The sequence below is a fragment of the Mauremys mutica genome, chromosome 8 (assembly GCF_020497125.1).
Source record: "Mauremys mutica isolate MM-2020 ecotype Southern chromosome 8, ASM2049712v1, whole genome shotgun sequence".
NCBI classification, from domain to species: Eukaryota; Metazoa; Chordata; order Testudines; family Geoemydidae; genus Mauremys; species Mauremys mutica.
Window position 1 is genome coordinate 16,997,053 of NC_059079.1, and position 14,373 is coordinate 17,011,425.

The 14,373-nt window shown below is 39.2% G+C and overlaps 1 long non-coding RNA gene across 1 annotated transcript; it reads left to right on the top strand.

Annotated features, from left to right (window-relative positions):
• Positions 1 to 4,205: 4,205 nt before the first annotated feature.
• On the top strand, positions 4,206 to 12,313 carry LOC123375613. The gene is made up of 4 exons (XR_006581528.1): positions 4,206 to 4,261; positions 8,745 to 8,799; positions 9,713 to 9,843; positions 12,206 to 12,313. It is a non-coding gene; the product is annotated as an uncharacterized LOC123375613 (long non-coding RNA).
• Positions 12,314 to 14,373: the final 2,060 nt, after the last annotated feature.

Sequence of the window (14,373 nt, forward strand, 5' to 3'; positions counted from 1 at the left end):
TTTTGTGTTTGTTCACTGCAAATAGAGGGGTTAATCTATAACCCAGTTTATGCTTAATCTTTTCAAATTTAATGTCTGACACCTCTTAGTTTTGAATGCATTTCAAATTCAAATTTAGAAGCTGGTAAGAACAGAAGAACTCTTTGAATAAAGGCTCGCAACTTGAAAATAAATCTAATTTGCTGGGAGGTTTTTTTGCCCCCACTGAATCTTCACAGAACCACAAAAAGAAAAAAGACAAAATCCTGGAACAAAAGCTCAAATGTAAATGCTATCATTGTAGGTAATTATAACCCAGACTGGGTGTGAAAGTGTGCTCAATTGTCTTGGCGTAGATAAATGCAAGTTTGTGCAATAACTGTATCTGTCAAAATTTCTTTATGCTCTAAGCTGGCTTTTCATTAAAGAAGGAAGTATTAATTTAAATTAAGCACTGTGAGATCTTTATCACCAAAGTAATCAGCTGCAAATAAGTCGGTTAATCAGTTTATATATATAAATATATATCTTTCACAATCAATGTTTTCCATTGAAACGATTTCCAAGAGGTTAAAATGAGACAGAAGGAAAACTTGCATGAAATACTCCACATTACATTTACTGTGCTGTTGTTTGGTTGAGCTCTACTGGAGTCTACTTTGCAGTCATTGATGCATCTACTATGACTGTATAAAATGTGTTTAATTGGCATGAAAAGGCACTAACAGAGTGCTAGTGGGGCTTCCATTATCTGAGTGGACATCTTATTTACTTTAGTAGATATGGAGAACAAGATGAAAGTGGTAGGAAACTGATGTTTTTTTGTGTGGCTGAAAATCATGCAGGCTATAAAAATTACATTTATAACGCCACCAACCTCAAAATCCCCAAGAGAATGGTTTGCAAAATGTTTTCCTAATTATAATTTTGTAGATTTATGTTTAGCACAGTTTGCCAGTTGTGAAATTGGCAATGGTGATAATATAATTTGATGGGTGTTTCATATTCAAAAATATGCATTTTTACAACATACTTTCCCACAGTGTAATCAAAAACCTGATCTGAAAAGAATGTTGAATTTACTACCCTACAACATACAAATAGCCACCTACATATATACATTACACATATGCTTTAGTAATAATTCATATAGGAAACCAGTCTGCATTAAGAATTGATGTGATACTGTATATGTTGTATTACAGTCACTCAAGTGAACTACGAGATACCAGCTCCCTGCTGAGTGCATACTTGTGTCAATATTTCTGTTAATTGTTGCATTACAAATTGTTACAGATCCCAGTGGTGGGAGTTCACATTTATTCCTGCAGTGGCGTTGCCGACACCTACACACAATCCTATGAGGTTTCAATATACTGTGGGATTTGCCTTTTGAAAACGTTATCACAGTTTATCAGTCCAGTGTCATTCCACATAGCACTAATAGAACAGAATCCAGAACTATGCAATGATGCAAGGGGTTCCCCCACTCTCCCCAAGCATTGTGTAAACACTGTGTGGTTAGACTATCAGCATGAAATAGCTAAAACAAATTAAGTGAAGGAAGTTTAGTGCTCTTGTACTTTGTGGCATTGGTACACTACTGATCATATTAACTAGCATCCTGTTTATACTGTAAATGCAATTTGATAATGGTGGCATACCTGTTATAAAGATGGCGGAAAGGGTCAGATTTATTAAAGGAGATATTCTGTTTGAGTTTCAAGAGTTTATTGGATAAAACCCAAAAGTCTCATTGACTTCAGTGGGAGGAGGGTTAGCCCATGGTGATCATTGTGAAATAGGGTGACCAGATGTCTTGATTTTATAGGGACAGTCCCAATATTTGAGGCTTTGCCAATATTACCCCCGATCCCACTGTCCCACTTGCTGTCTGGTCACCCTATTGTGAAATGTCTACATACAAGTGCCTGCAAATGAATCAGAGGGTTATCGAGGGAAAAGCCTTATGGGTAAATTCCCCTGGCCAGTGCAAGGTTGTTCACTAAAGTTTACTTTCTAGGGGCAGGTCTACACTAAGGGCGGGGGTCGAACTAGGGTACGCAAGTTCAGCTACGTGAATAGCGTAGCTGAACTCGAAGTACCCTAGTTCGAACTACTTACCCGTCCAGACGCCGCGGGATCGAAGTCCGGAGCTCCAAGGTCGACTCCGCCACCACCGTTTGCAGTGGTGGAGTACCGGAGTCGACCGGAGTGCGCGGGGAGTTCGAACTATCGCGTCCAGATTAGACGCGATAGTTCGAACTCCGAGAAGTCGAACTCACCGTGTCAACCCGGCAGGTAAGTGTAGACTAGCCCTAGTGCTTTGTAGCTAATGGCCACACACTGTGTAGTATATGGATGATAGCATGTTTCTGTATTTAGACATTGGGTAACTATTACTACAGCAATATGGAGAGTAACTATTTTAAAATTTGAATTGAGATGAACATCACTTGTTTGAGCTCATGAGGGCAATGAATAATCACTCCCCATCATGACGATGACAAATCTGGCTCACATGCAAACTTGCTGTCCCCAAACTGTGCTGACAATGAATTCTCAAATGCGGGGGGGGGGCAGGGGTGAGATGAAGGAAGGATTGTTATCTCCCATTAAAAAAAATCCTGGGTGGGAATCATGAGCATGACACTATACTTTCCATGACTTCATTTACCAGCGTGGTGAGGTTTTCTGCTCCCAACCTCTGTGCACCCCGGAGATCAGTTTAGGTCTCCAGGGATCTGCTGGAGCCACAAGGCCATCTGAGGGAAAGCCCAGTTCCGCCACTCTGCCATCAAGGCCCCTTGTCTCCATTCCAGTTCCCTTGCAATGTGGCTTTGTAGGGAGGGGGGAGGGTTTCATTGCCCCTGAAAATCCTCATAAATGAAGATTCCACAGCAACAAGGGGATTGTGCAAAGGGCTAATTACAGCCTGGGGCTGCATTAACCTTTTGTGTGGATTCCCCACTGGGATCTGTGTGTGTGTGTGTGTGTGTGTAAAGAACCCATCCCCCATCCTTGCTTTGTCCTTTCTCTCCTGCTCCCTCCCCACAGGCAGATTTTAGAAACATGGAGAGCCTTCTTCAGAGTCCCAGGGTGGGTGGGTGTGAAATGGTGCCACAGAGACAACTAACTGCCCCACTGTCGCTCAGGAACAGTTCTTGTGAACTGTGCAGTGGTCCCTGCCATGGTCAGAAGCTGCAGGGCAAATCCCTCTGAAAGATTGAGAGTTGGGTTGCTTACTGAAATGTGCTCTTTGTAGAGGGCAAATGCATGAGGAGGGGGTCCGGAGTAGAAAGGAGTTCAATGCTTTGTCAGAACTGCAACAGAGATCAGGAGGAGTAGCAGTAAATAATAAATATAATATAATATAATGAATATAATGCGGCACACTTACATGGCATTTTTCACTGGATCATTCAAAAGTGCCATTAAAAAGTAGGTGGTTATCATTAGCCATATTTCAAAAATGGAGCACAGAGAAGTAAAGAGACTTGCTCAAGGTCATAAAGTGAGTCAGTGGCAGAACTGGGCCCAGAAACAGTCGTACTTTAGAGTAGTATTTGCCAGTCCACAGTCAAGAAGGCATGCTTAGGAGCTGAACTCAGAATTACTCCCACAAGGCTTGCCACTACAGGCCAAATGCACACAAAAGTAAATAGTGATTTTTGCCTGAGTTTGACCTGAAGGCTTCGGCCCTAAGGGATTCAACTAACAAATCCCCGACCTCCATCCATTCACAGGGAGTAAGGCCCTGGTGGAATCGTTAAAATGATATTTATTTAATTCAGGAAATCATGTTTTCTAGATCTCCCACATGGAACTTTGCACTGCCATAGGCAGTCAGACTGCCCTGAGAAGTTTGCGCTGCCTTCTGTCACAGAACTGCCATGTCCCAGCCCTAGATCTGGCAACATTACATGTCGCATCTGAAAAGTATGTGAGTATTACAGTGATAATAGTCCCATAAGAATGGCCATACTGGGTCAGACCAAAGGTCCATCTAGCCCAGTATCCTGTCCACCGACAGTAGCCAATGCCAGGTGCCCCAGAGGGACACCACCAAACCAGCCCCTTCTATAGAAATATCTTCCATAATAACACCCTGACTGATCTTTACTAACTCTCTCCAGTGTAAGGTTGCCCTTTAATAGGAACTTCTTTCCCAGCCTGCTTTTCTGGGTCTGGTCCTTTAAATCTGGCAGATCCAAGCAGCTGCAGCCCTAAAGTGGCCATTTTGTTACTGGCAGTTGCTTGACTGCACCTTTGTTTCTTTCAGGTGAGTGAATGTCTGTTGTCTGCGTATATAGCACCTTCTAACTCTGAGAAAGGAGAGATTGGAGAACAAAATAATTGCTGTAAGTAAGGCAGCAGGAGACTTGGAGTCAGGATCTCTATCTTGTCTTCCCAGCTCTGTCACACATTTGCTGTGTCATCTTAGCTCAGTCTCTTAACTTTTCTGCACAGAGTTTCCCTGTCTGTAATATGGGGGTGATAATATTTACCCACCTCTGGGAAAGGCTTTGAGTTGCTTGGATGAAAGCTGTTATATGCTATTGTTATTCTTCTTAAATACACAAGTATCCCTAGTATCCACAGTAGATCACTGCTATAGAACAATGTATGCTTTTTCTTTTAAAGGAGAGTATCAGAGAAATAAGTACTGATAATCCAGTATAAAACCATAAGATCACTGGAGAGGATGGGATTCACTTTGGAAAAAGCAGGTAGCATAGAAGTAATGTGAACCAAATGCATTAGTATTATACTAGAAGGTCATTTACTACTAGAAAGTATGGATGGTCTTATTGTTTAAATATGGGTCTGTGAATCGGGATACCTGGGTTCTATTTCTGCAGTACTGCAGATGTACTGTGGGGCTTTGGGCAAGTCTGTGTGCTTCAGTTTTTCCTGTCTGTGAAATGGACACAATAATTACCTACCCCACCTGGTGTTGTAAGGTTTAATTCACGGAAGACGGATCCTGTAAGACTTGATTTCAGTGAGGGCTGGGGCACTCAGAACTACTTTGGATCAGGCCTGGGCTGTAATGGGCTTTGAGATCCTCGGAGGGAAGCTGCTATACAGATATGATGTATAATGGAAGCTGATTCCTTCAGGTCAGTTTAGAGGCATGCTGAAGGGAAAAGGCAGCGTGTGCTCCCACTAAGGCTCTTTTTTGGCAAAGAGAACATCTGAAGCAAATTCCTCCGCTTACTATACTTTAAGAAATAGTGATCTAAAGACTCAGACATTTTCTATTAAAGTTTTAAAAACATAGCTTTAAGTCATATATTACACAGAACACTTTCATATCTCATCTGATTCAGTAGGTTTTAAACCCCACAGAGGTCACATTTTGAAACACTACTCACTTTTTACAGCATCTCCAAACATTAAATAAAAATAAAAATTATTAGGAGGAATAGAGTCATCCACAGAGGCTAATAATGTGTCACTTCGATATTATTAACAATACTGTTATTTCTGGTTCATATTAAGCAGCTCACAATTGCTAATAGTTAGAAAAAGTAGCCTTTAATTTTGATCCATCTATGTTACAACTATATTGGTGTCAGGGGACCCAGCTACAACTCCGTGGTCCTGGACCCAGTTACAACACCCATAACATGAACAGTGTCCCAACATGTAAACTAAGGTCTGGAACTGTCCAGCTCAGTTATGTGACCCGATTACAGTAGGGTTAAGCTGCATCCCCACTACAGATTTGAAGTGTTTTGTAACCAGTTCAAGATCAACATTGTTGCAATCAGGATCCCTGATCGGATACTTGAGATGTAATGTAAATTGGGCCTATGTTCTTCTTATGATTGGTGATGGGGAGGAAACAACCCCCCACCACTTATCTTTATAAATGGCTGAAATAACAGCTTGGATCTGAACACCACCCACACTTTGGAGTGCCCCAAATCAGAATGTCCGTGTTTGTTCTGACTTGAGTCCAACTCTCATTATGTTTCATTTAAAAAAAACAACAACACCCTAATTTTACTAATTACAAAGACAAATCTTGTTGAGTTACAAATGCACTGAGATCTTCTGTCAAATACAAATTCAGGCAAGTAATATGCAGGCTGCTTATCTTTAAATATTAAAATGTAGTTATTTAATTAATTAATGAATTAAAACAGCAAACTGTTGAACTGGTCAGGTTTTCTAATCTCTAAGGCTGAATAACTGGAGGCAGCCTTGACTTTTTTCTCCGTTGCAGTTGCAGGTCATATTTGGTGTTGATGATTTGTAATTTATCCAACAGGTATAGGCACATTTCCCTCAGGTAACATTTGTAAACAGAAATAAAGCTGGTGGTTTATTGTTTGCCTCAGAAACTCTGCAAACTCTGTGTCATAGAGTAGGCAGTGATGTGTAACCATGACCAGTCATAAAAAGAAACCACAATTGGTTTTTTTAAAGGTATAGCTCTAAAAGCATACTATGTGGATTTCCATGGTGTAGCAGCTGGGCCAGAAATGGCTTTTTCCCCCTGCTAAGAATGAGTTATCTGATTCTCTTTTGTCCCTTATTCCAATGTTCAGCTGCATTTTAGTGTTCAGAGCTATAAGGATGTATTGAAACTTATGGAGCCTGCCATTTTAACTATCTCATCTTAGCATGATTCATCTCAATTTACTTTCTTCAAAAATGTAGTCTAGAAGAATATGAGCCATCTCTTTGGGCTCCCTAGAAGGCTGCATGAAAGGAAGACAGTGCCAGGCAACTTGTAAGAAAGGTTCACTTGTCATGGGGCCGATCCTGCGAAGTAATTAGTGCTTCCTGGGAGCTGCTGAGTAGCCTCAACTCTGGTAGAGGTCTATGGGACTGTCATCAGACCCGATCTCCTCTTCATTGTGCTTCTAGTTAGATAATAAACACTAGCAAAAGAACACGTAACGAGTTAGCAGTGTCAAATGTTCAGCAATGTGAAGATTAAAAGAACCTCAGGTAAATGTGGCAGGTTTGTAAGAGCTAGTCAGATCACTAGCCCGGGATCACACTAGCTTCTGTTCAGAAAACAGATGATTTTTGCACTGTGGCCTCCCACCCACAAGCACGCTAGGGCAGATCCTCAGCTGGTGTAAATTGCCACTGACTTCAGTTATTACGTGTTCCCTGATTTTAAATAGAGCTATGACAATTTATGCCCACTGGAGATCTTCCCCTTTTTGCACAGCTCCTATGATAGCCCAAGGGAGTATCACACACTGACCCCTGGCACACTGGACCCTTTATAATGTGTTACAGTCATGATGCAAAATGCTCTAGCTGTAGCAATCTGAGCCAAAGCACCGTAAATTGTTACAGGAACACATTTTACTGTTTTGACTTGATTTCAACAGAATTCAGATTCACCCAAACTTTAACAGCTGGGTAATGAACACAAACTTTAAATATAATTCACTGTGGGTCCTTCTGCCCTATTAGCATAATGAAGAGTCGAAACACAAGCAAATAGCATTAAAGTGTTGCAGTATATGAATGGGAAGCTATTAATGTGTTCAGAAGACATAGAACTTTCTCCTTCAAGAGTTCAGTGACACTTAGTCTGTCCTGTTCTCCCTCCACACTTGTAGTCACTGATACAGTGAAACAATAAAATATCACAAGACCTGACCCTTTGGCCTTTATGAATTATCTGTTTTAGAAAGATGTGAAAACTACCTTTTATATCCAGCATAATAGATATTTAGACATTGTGGATCAATAGTGAACAAGTTTGCTGGTTATAGTTAATGGGTGCCAAAGGGGCATTCTGACATTGACCTCTGACACCTTTCTTGACAAGAAATCTATAGAGGAAAAAAAATAGGCAAGACTGCCAGTCTTTAAAGTTATGAACATAGATCTACAGCGAATAATGGTAATTTTCGTGGAGGGAAATTGTTCACACTTTCTGTTTCAGATGAATTTCTCCAAAATCCTTAATTCTGACCAATGTAAAATGAATAACTGGCCCTTGGTGAACATCTGAAAACAACTGCTTTGCTATATGACACGTTTTTCCATTTGTCACCCATATGATATTCTTCCTGCTGTCAGAGAAGACTTTTCTCTTTATAAAATAGGTTGTCATTTATAATTCCAAACAGGCACCGTTTTTTAAACAGCCATATCATAATGGATCTGTATACGAAGAAACGCAAGCTCCTGGTCCTTGAAAAGAAACTAATCTGAACAGATTTTTACAAGAAATTAAGCTTCTAAAAATTAAATGTTTAGGATTGTCTACAAAACTTGTTGCTAAGACTATATATTGCCAGTGAAGTATTCAACTTAATATTTTATCTAGTCTATTGAATATACTAGTCGGCTTCTCATGTATTTAATTGATGTAATGAAAGACTATTAATAAAGATGGTGATGGCTACTGATATAAAAGTATACTGCTGTATCATATACTTCATGGTACATGGTAAAGAAAGTTAGATTCACCAGTCACTGTTTAACTGAGTCAAATAAATAGCGCTAATTTCTAACAATCTGTCCTAGATGGTAGCACAATTCAGTATTCATCCTGGTACTGAAATTAGCTTTGTCATGTCGAGCCAAAATGAAATCTCTGTGAAAGGGTGGGTGAAATTTCTTTCAAAGAATATACCCAACAATGTACATACTGTATTATTATGTCACACTTCAGTAGCACTGAACTGAAGTCTCAGTGGTCTTCCTGCTGCTAAGCACCATTGAAAACACATTTGTCCTGACTGTTCTTTTCTTTTAACCCCCCTCTCATCTTGTGCAAGATGAATCACTGCTGGATCCAGACTGACTCTGAGGGCAACGCCAGGTCTTGAGGAGGTAACCTGCCTCCTATGGCTTAAACATTTTAATTAATTTTAACACTAGTGCACAAATGAGAGTTAATCACTCTACTGCCGTGCTTTCTAATTTACCAAGTTTATTCATTAAAACTTTCCTCACTGAACTTTGATTGAATGTCATGCTTTTTTAGAAGGCCTCTCAAACAGCCCTAAGGCTTTTTAAACTGATATCTCAGGCAACTGCCGAACATCTCTTTAGAATTTGCTTTGCAGGCAAGAATGTGAAAGTTTGGTAGGTGAGGAATACTGAGAAAAAACAAACCAGAAACCAACCTTCTTGAAAGCAATAAGGCAATGCAGGCCCTTAAAAACACTATAGTAAAAGTAGACGTTACTAAAACTTTCTGATAGAGGAAATTACTTCACTTGTACAAATTCTTGACCAAAACAAATTCAGAAGCAGTACATTTTATATATATAAATACACACTATAATCATGCTTTTTTGGTTAGTACCCTGCTTTTTTGGTTAGTACAACAATATAAAATATAATAAATACAACTAATGATTTTACTAGGGTATTTTAATACTATAAACGCTATATTGTTATATTATATTGCTGTACTATCTAATGAAAAAGCAAGGTGATAATATTATTTGTATTAGGTAATATATTTACAATGTGTTTGCTAATCTAATTATTTTAGTATCAATAGAATGAAACCTTAGTTACACAGTTTGGTCTATTAATTGCCAAAACGAAAATCAGAAATATATTGTTTAAATGTTTTTTTTTAATTTCAAATTAACTCAACCAAAATGTAATCTTTACCTTTTAATTAACTATATTCAATATTAGGTAACAAAATACCTCATATTTCAGTTTCTTAATGAAGGCTGCATCCAGAAAGGCTGATATTCATTCATACATTTAATTGGGTTTTTTTTAGTCATTTACATTACCTGGATCTACCAGTGTACTCAAGCTAAGAAATGAAAGGTTCCACACACACAGTTTTGGGGAAAATTGACTGAATTATTACATCCATAATATAGATGGACTTCCAACAGCTGTATAAAGGTAAAACTTTATATCTGGCACTTCTGTATGTCTAAATGTTATACACATTTATTCTTGTCCTCCACTTCCCCATAGGCACACCATGCTCTAATCACTGTGTGGGCTGCATTGGATGATTCTCCATGACCCTTTTCGTATGGCAATATAGAATTTACTCTGTCCACACTCGGAGTTTGCACTCATATAACTGAGCCAGTACCCAACCAAGCCTATAGCTGCTGGCATCTGCTGAAATGGCTGCAGACTTCACAGAGCCAGTATTGAGGAACTGGTCAATAGAACCCCAAACCAGGCTCCTGTGCTTTATCCCAGATTGAAAAAGATCATAAAAATCTTGGTCTTTTAAAACCGATTGGAGTGGGAATTATCTCAAGAATTTTGTCATACAGAAATTGCATCAGTTCCAATACATTGTTAGATGCTGGCATTTCAGCTCTAGCTTTGACTCTTCTGGATCTGCCCTATACTCACGTCCCTGAGAAGTGTGGCTGACTTTGTCATAACACACATTTATATTTAGTTGAGTCCAGCAGCCTCATTTCCTTTCAGAACTTGTTTTAACTGTACATTATGTTCTTTCTCTGACCTCCTGTAAATTAGAATGTCACCCATAAAAACGTCCATTCCTGCCAAGAATTGCACAATCTTCTTCACATTCCTTTGAACATTTTTTGGGATGCTTGTAATACCAAATGGAAGGCAATATCTTCTAATTAGCATTGGAAACATTGTCAGCTTGGCTTCATCAGGATCGACTGGAACTTGCTACCAACCACTAGCTGCATCTAATGATGAGGACATTGTTGCATCAGTTAACTTGGAGAGTATATCTTCCATATTGGAAAGGCTATACCTTTTCCTCCTCCCCCCCACCCATTGGCACTATGGTGTGAACAACTCTGTCCATCCACTAATATGTTCTATTACACTTTTCCTCTACACTCATCCCTTAATTTGGATTTGAACTTCTGGGCTCAGCTATGTTGGGTGTGTAGGATATGGTCCCTTCTTTCATTACAATCTGAGCTATTTCTCCTTTAAGCAGGCCTTTTTCACTGAATGCCGTCCCAACTTCCTATAATATTAATGGCTGCGGGTAAGGCAAGGAAGCTACTTATGATGGCTTCATTAATGGCAAAGGTGACACAAGTGCTACTCCTTGTCTTTGTAGCTAGTATGGGCTTTGGAATCACTTAGGTGATGAAAGTGTCCAAACGAAGGCAATGGGTAAACCCTTTAAAATTCTCATTACAAATCAACAACCTCTGTCCTGGAATCAGTTTTAAATTTAGCAACATTGCAAATCTTAAGCTTGACAGTCCCACCTTATTCACGAATTCTGGCTTTAAGACACCAATCCCAGGAAATAGGCATCACTCATATTTGACCAATGTTGTCTCATTGTTTCCTAGTACTCCCTCATCTGTCTGTAACCATCTTTTGTCTTATATTTAGGTTGCAAGGTCTTTTTGTTCTGTGTCTCTACAGCACCTAGCATATTGATGTCTTGGTCCATGACTAGGACTCATAGGCGCTATGGTAATAAATAATAATAATAATGATAAATAAATCTCCCAATTTCCTTTGCTTCAGCAGACATGTTTCCAAATACCATATTCTTAAATTCCCTGCACAACTTCCACTGACTGAGCAGACTTTGTTCTGTGTTCTTCACCTACATTTCTGCCCAATGAATTCAGTGCTCTTAAGAGTCACTTTTCATGAAGTTTCTCTTGCACATGGGGATTTCTTTCTTTGATATTTCCATTACTTTCTTATTGGGTGACTTGAATTCTCACTAGCCCAGAATGCCTTGCCAGTGACACTGCCTGTCCCAGACTAGGGTGACCAGACACCAAATGTGAAAAATCAGGACAGGGGTAATAGGAGTCTATATAAGAAAAAGACCCAAAAATCGGGACTGTCCCTATAAAATCGGGACATCTGGTCACCCTACCTCAGACATTATCTAGGAGTTCCTTGTTTAAAATTCTAACTGCTAAATGATCTCTTGTGTCCTTCTTCAATGACACCAAAGTCATACTGCTCTGCTTATCATATGGTGCCCGTTTAAAGGCTTTCTGGGCCTCTGCTCCCTTTTGTAAAAGCACATTTGTCTATACTTTCCTTTTGGAATGAAATGTCCATCAAACATTTTAAGAATGATCACATAATGATTCTAATCACCTTTGTGGGGAAATTATTTATCAATATTTTCAGCTTCGCTCCCCACGGTGTAAATTAATGGGTTGACCCGTATGTCGCTGTGTTGCATTTTGAATTCTGGTGAAGTGATGGGCCTGTTCAGGACCAGTCCAGTCTTGTGAAGGGTTGAATTTTTACATTTTCTTTTTCCTCTTAGTTTTGGTGTGTCCAGTTGAGTCAACTTCTGGCTCCATGACACGGGACAGTGGTAAGAATCACCTGAAGAGTTGTTTTCTTCTAACACTGAACAAGGAACTTAATTAGAGTAAGGAATACAATGTTATCCCTTGAGCTACTCTGTCTCTCTCAGCTTTTCTGTTAGCTTCTACCTAAACCCTTTCCCATTGCCTTCCTGTTACAGATTTAAAGACAAACATAGTCTCACAGTAACTAGTAATGAATAGTTAAAGGTATAGTCAAAGGGAATAGTTAGTGAATTACTTTTAGGCTCAAATATGTCTATATGGAGTGTCCCTGAATTAATTTTAAATGTCAAACATTTGTAAAAAATAGTCTGTTGTCAGAGAATTCCCAAAAAAACAAACAAAAAAAAGGATTCCATTCTTCAGATACATTATTAGTTATGAATAGCTCACCCAGCTCTAGTCATTACCTAGCGATGAAAAATTGACACTAGTTATTAGGATAACACACTTAATTTAATTAATAAAAATATTAAGATTCACCATTAACCTGCATTTGCTCAGCATGCCAGAGGGGTGATTAGTCAGAATGGCACAAAAGGTTTTACAGTACTTGCTGCTCCTGTAAGAACTACCTTTAACCAGTTAGGATTTTCCAGAATGTCAGGAATTAAGGCAATCTTTAATGTATACGTATACCCGAGCAGTGGTTCTTAAACTGTGATCTGTGGAGCACGTCCAGTTGGTCACAAAGGTGAAACATTTGTCAGTCTTCAAGCTGAGATGATTTCTGCTCCTTGTAGCTCTGTGCAGATCTCTTTTAGGGATGTTCAGAGATAATTTTGACCATCTCCGGCTGCTTCACATCTTTCTCTGTCAGGGGTTGCTTTTTTGTAAATTCAACCATAATCAAATGTGCAAATGGCAACAAAATCAAATACCCAGGAGAACAGAAACAAACTGCAAACTGCCCTCTAGAGGATAGAGCAGCGAGAGGATATTCATTATTAATCTATGTAAAATCCTACATTCAGGGGAAGGAAATAAACAGCACAGATACCAAAATCTGTTGATGTACTAAGCAGTCCTCCCCAGTGTATTAAAGTGAATTTATTTCAGTTTTGTGGCTGTAATATTGTCCTGTTCCACATAATTGAGAAATCCAGTTGCCACAGTGGAATTGGAATTGGGAAGTTTGAATAGGAAGCCTTACAAAGTGGTCCACAGACTCAATGAGCATGAGAACTACTGTAGTGACAAATCTAAAGGAAGCATTTAGAGTTGGGAATGAATAAATATTTCATTTTGATTGTAGAAAATTTCCAAATCACATTTTTTCACAACTTTCCATCACACTAAAGGGTTTCTTGTTTTGTTTTGTTTTTTTGCCCTGATTCGGGATGGAAATAAATATCAGAATTTCCCAGAGGATGAAAATTTCATTTTTGATCAGCTCTACCTAAGTGGTCTGAGCACAGACCTGGGACCTAGGAACGTCTGAATTCTATTCCTGGCTCTAACATTGACATAGTGGCATTGGACAAGACAGCTCTATGCCTCGCTCTCTGGCTCCCTGTTGTTGTAGTTGCTTTGAAGACAAATTAATATGTTTATAAAGCAATCTATAAGGGCTAAGTGCTATATAGATACTAATGTGGAATGAAACAGATCACTTGGGGCCAAATTCAATGACGATATATTTGACTTCAGTAACCTAGATGCCCCAACAAAAGCTTATATTGTATTGCTTCATTGCTGCAGAAGTTGCCTGTATTCTTTTCCCCCTGAGGCAAACCTTGAGGTATCAGAACCAAAGTGACAATATACCATCAACACATGAAACGACTTTGAATTGTTTCTTTGTCTGGTTTTTGCTAATATTTAATTAGAAGGGGATGGATCTGAACCGAGCCTCTAGATTCTAACTTTTAATTCCCTTCTTTCAAAACCCAACCCCAGATCTGGATCTAAATTTTACAGCTTGAGCCCACCTCTAGTAACTAGTGCTAAGAGGATGATGAAATGAATGGAAACCTGTTTGGATCCCCATCTCACTCTCACGCCACCCCCCATAACACCCCATATGTTCACATACACTCCTGAAGGGATGAGAAACTAACAAGAAAGCAACCTGAGAACAAACAAAAAATGTTTTTTTCCCTTAAAGATAAACTGCAAACAG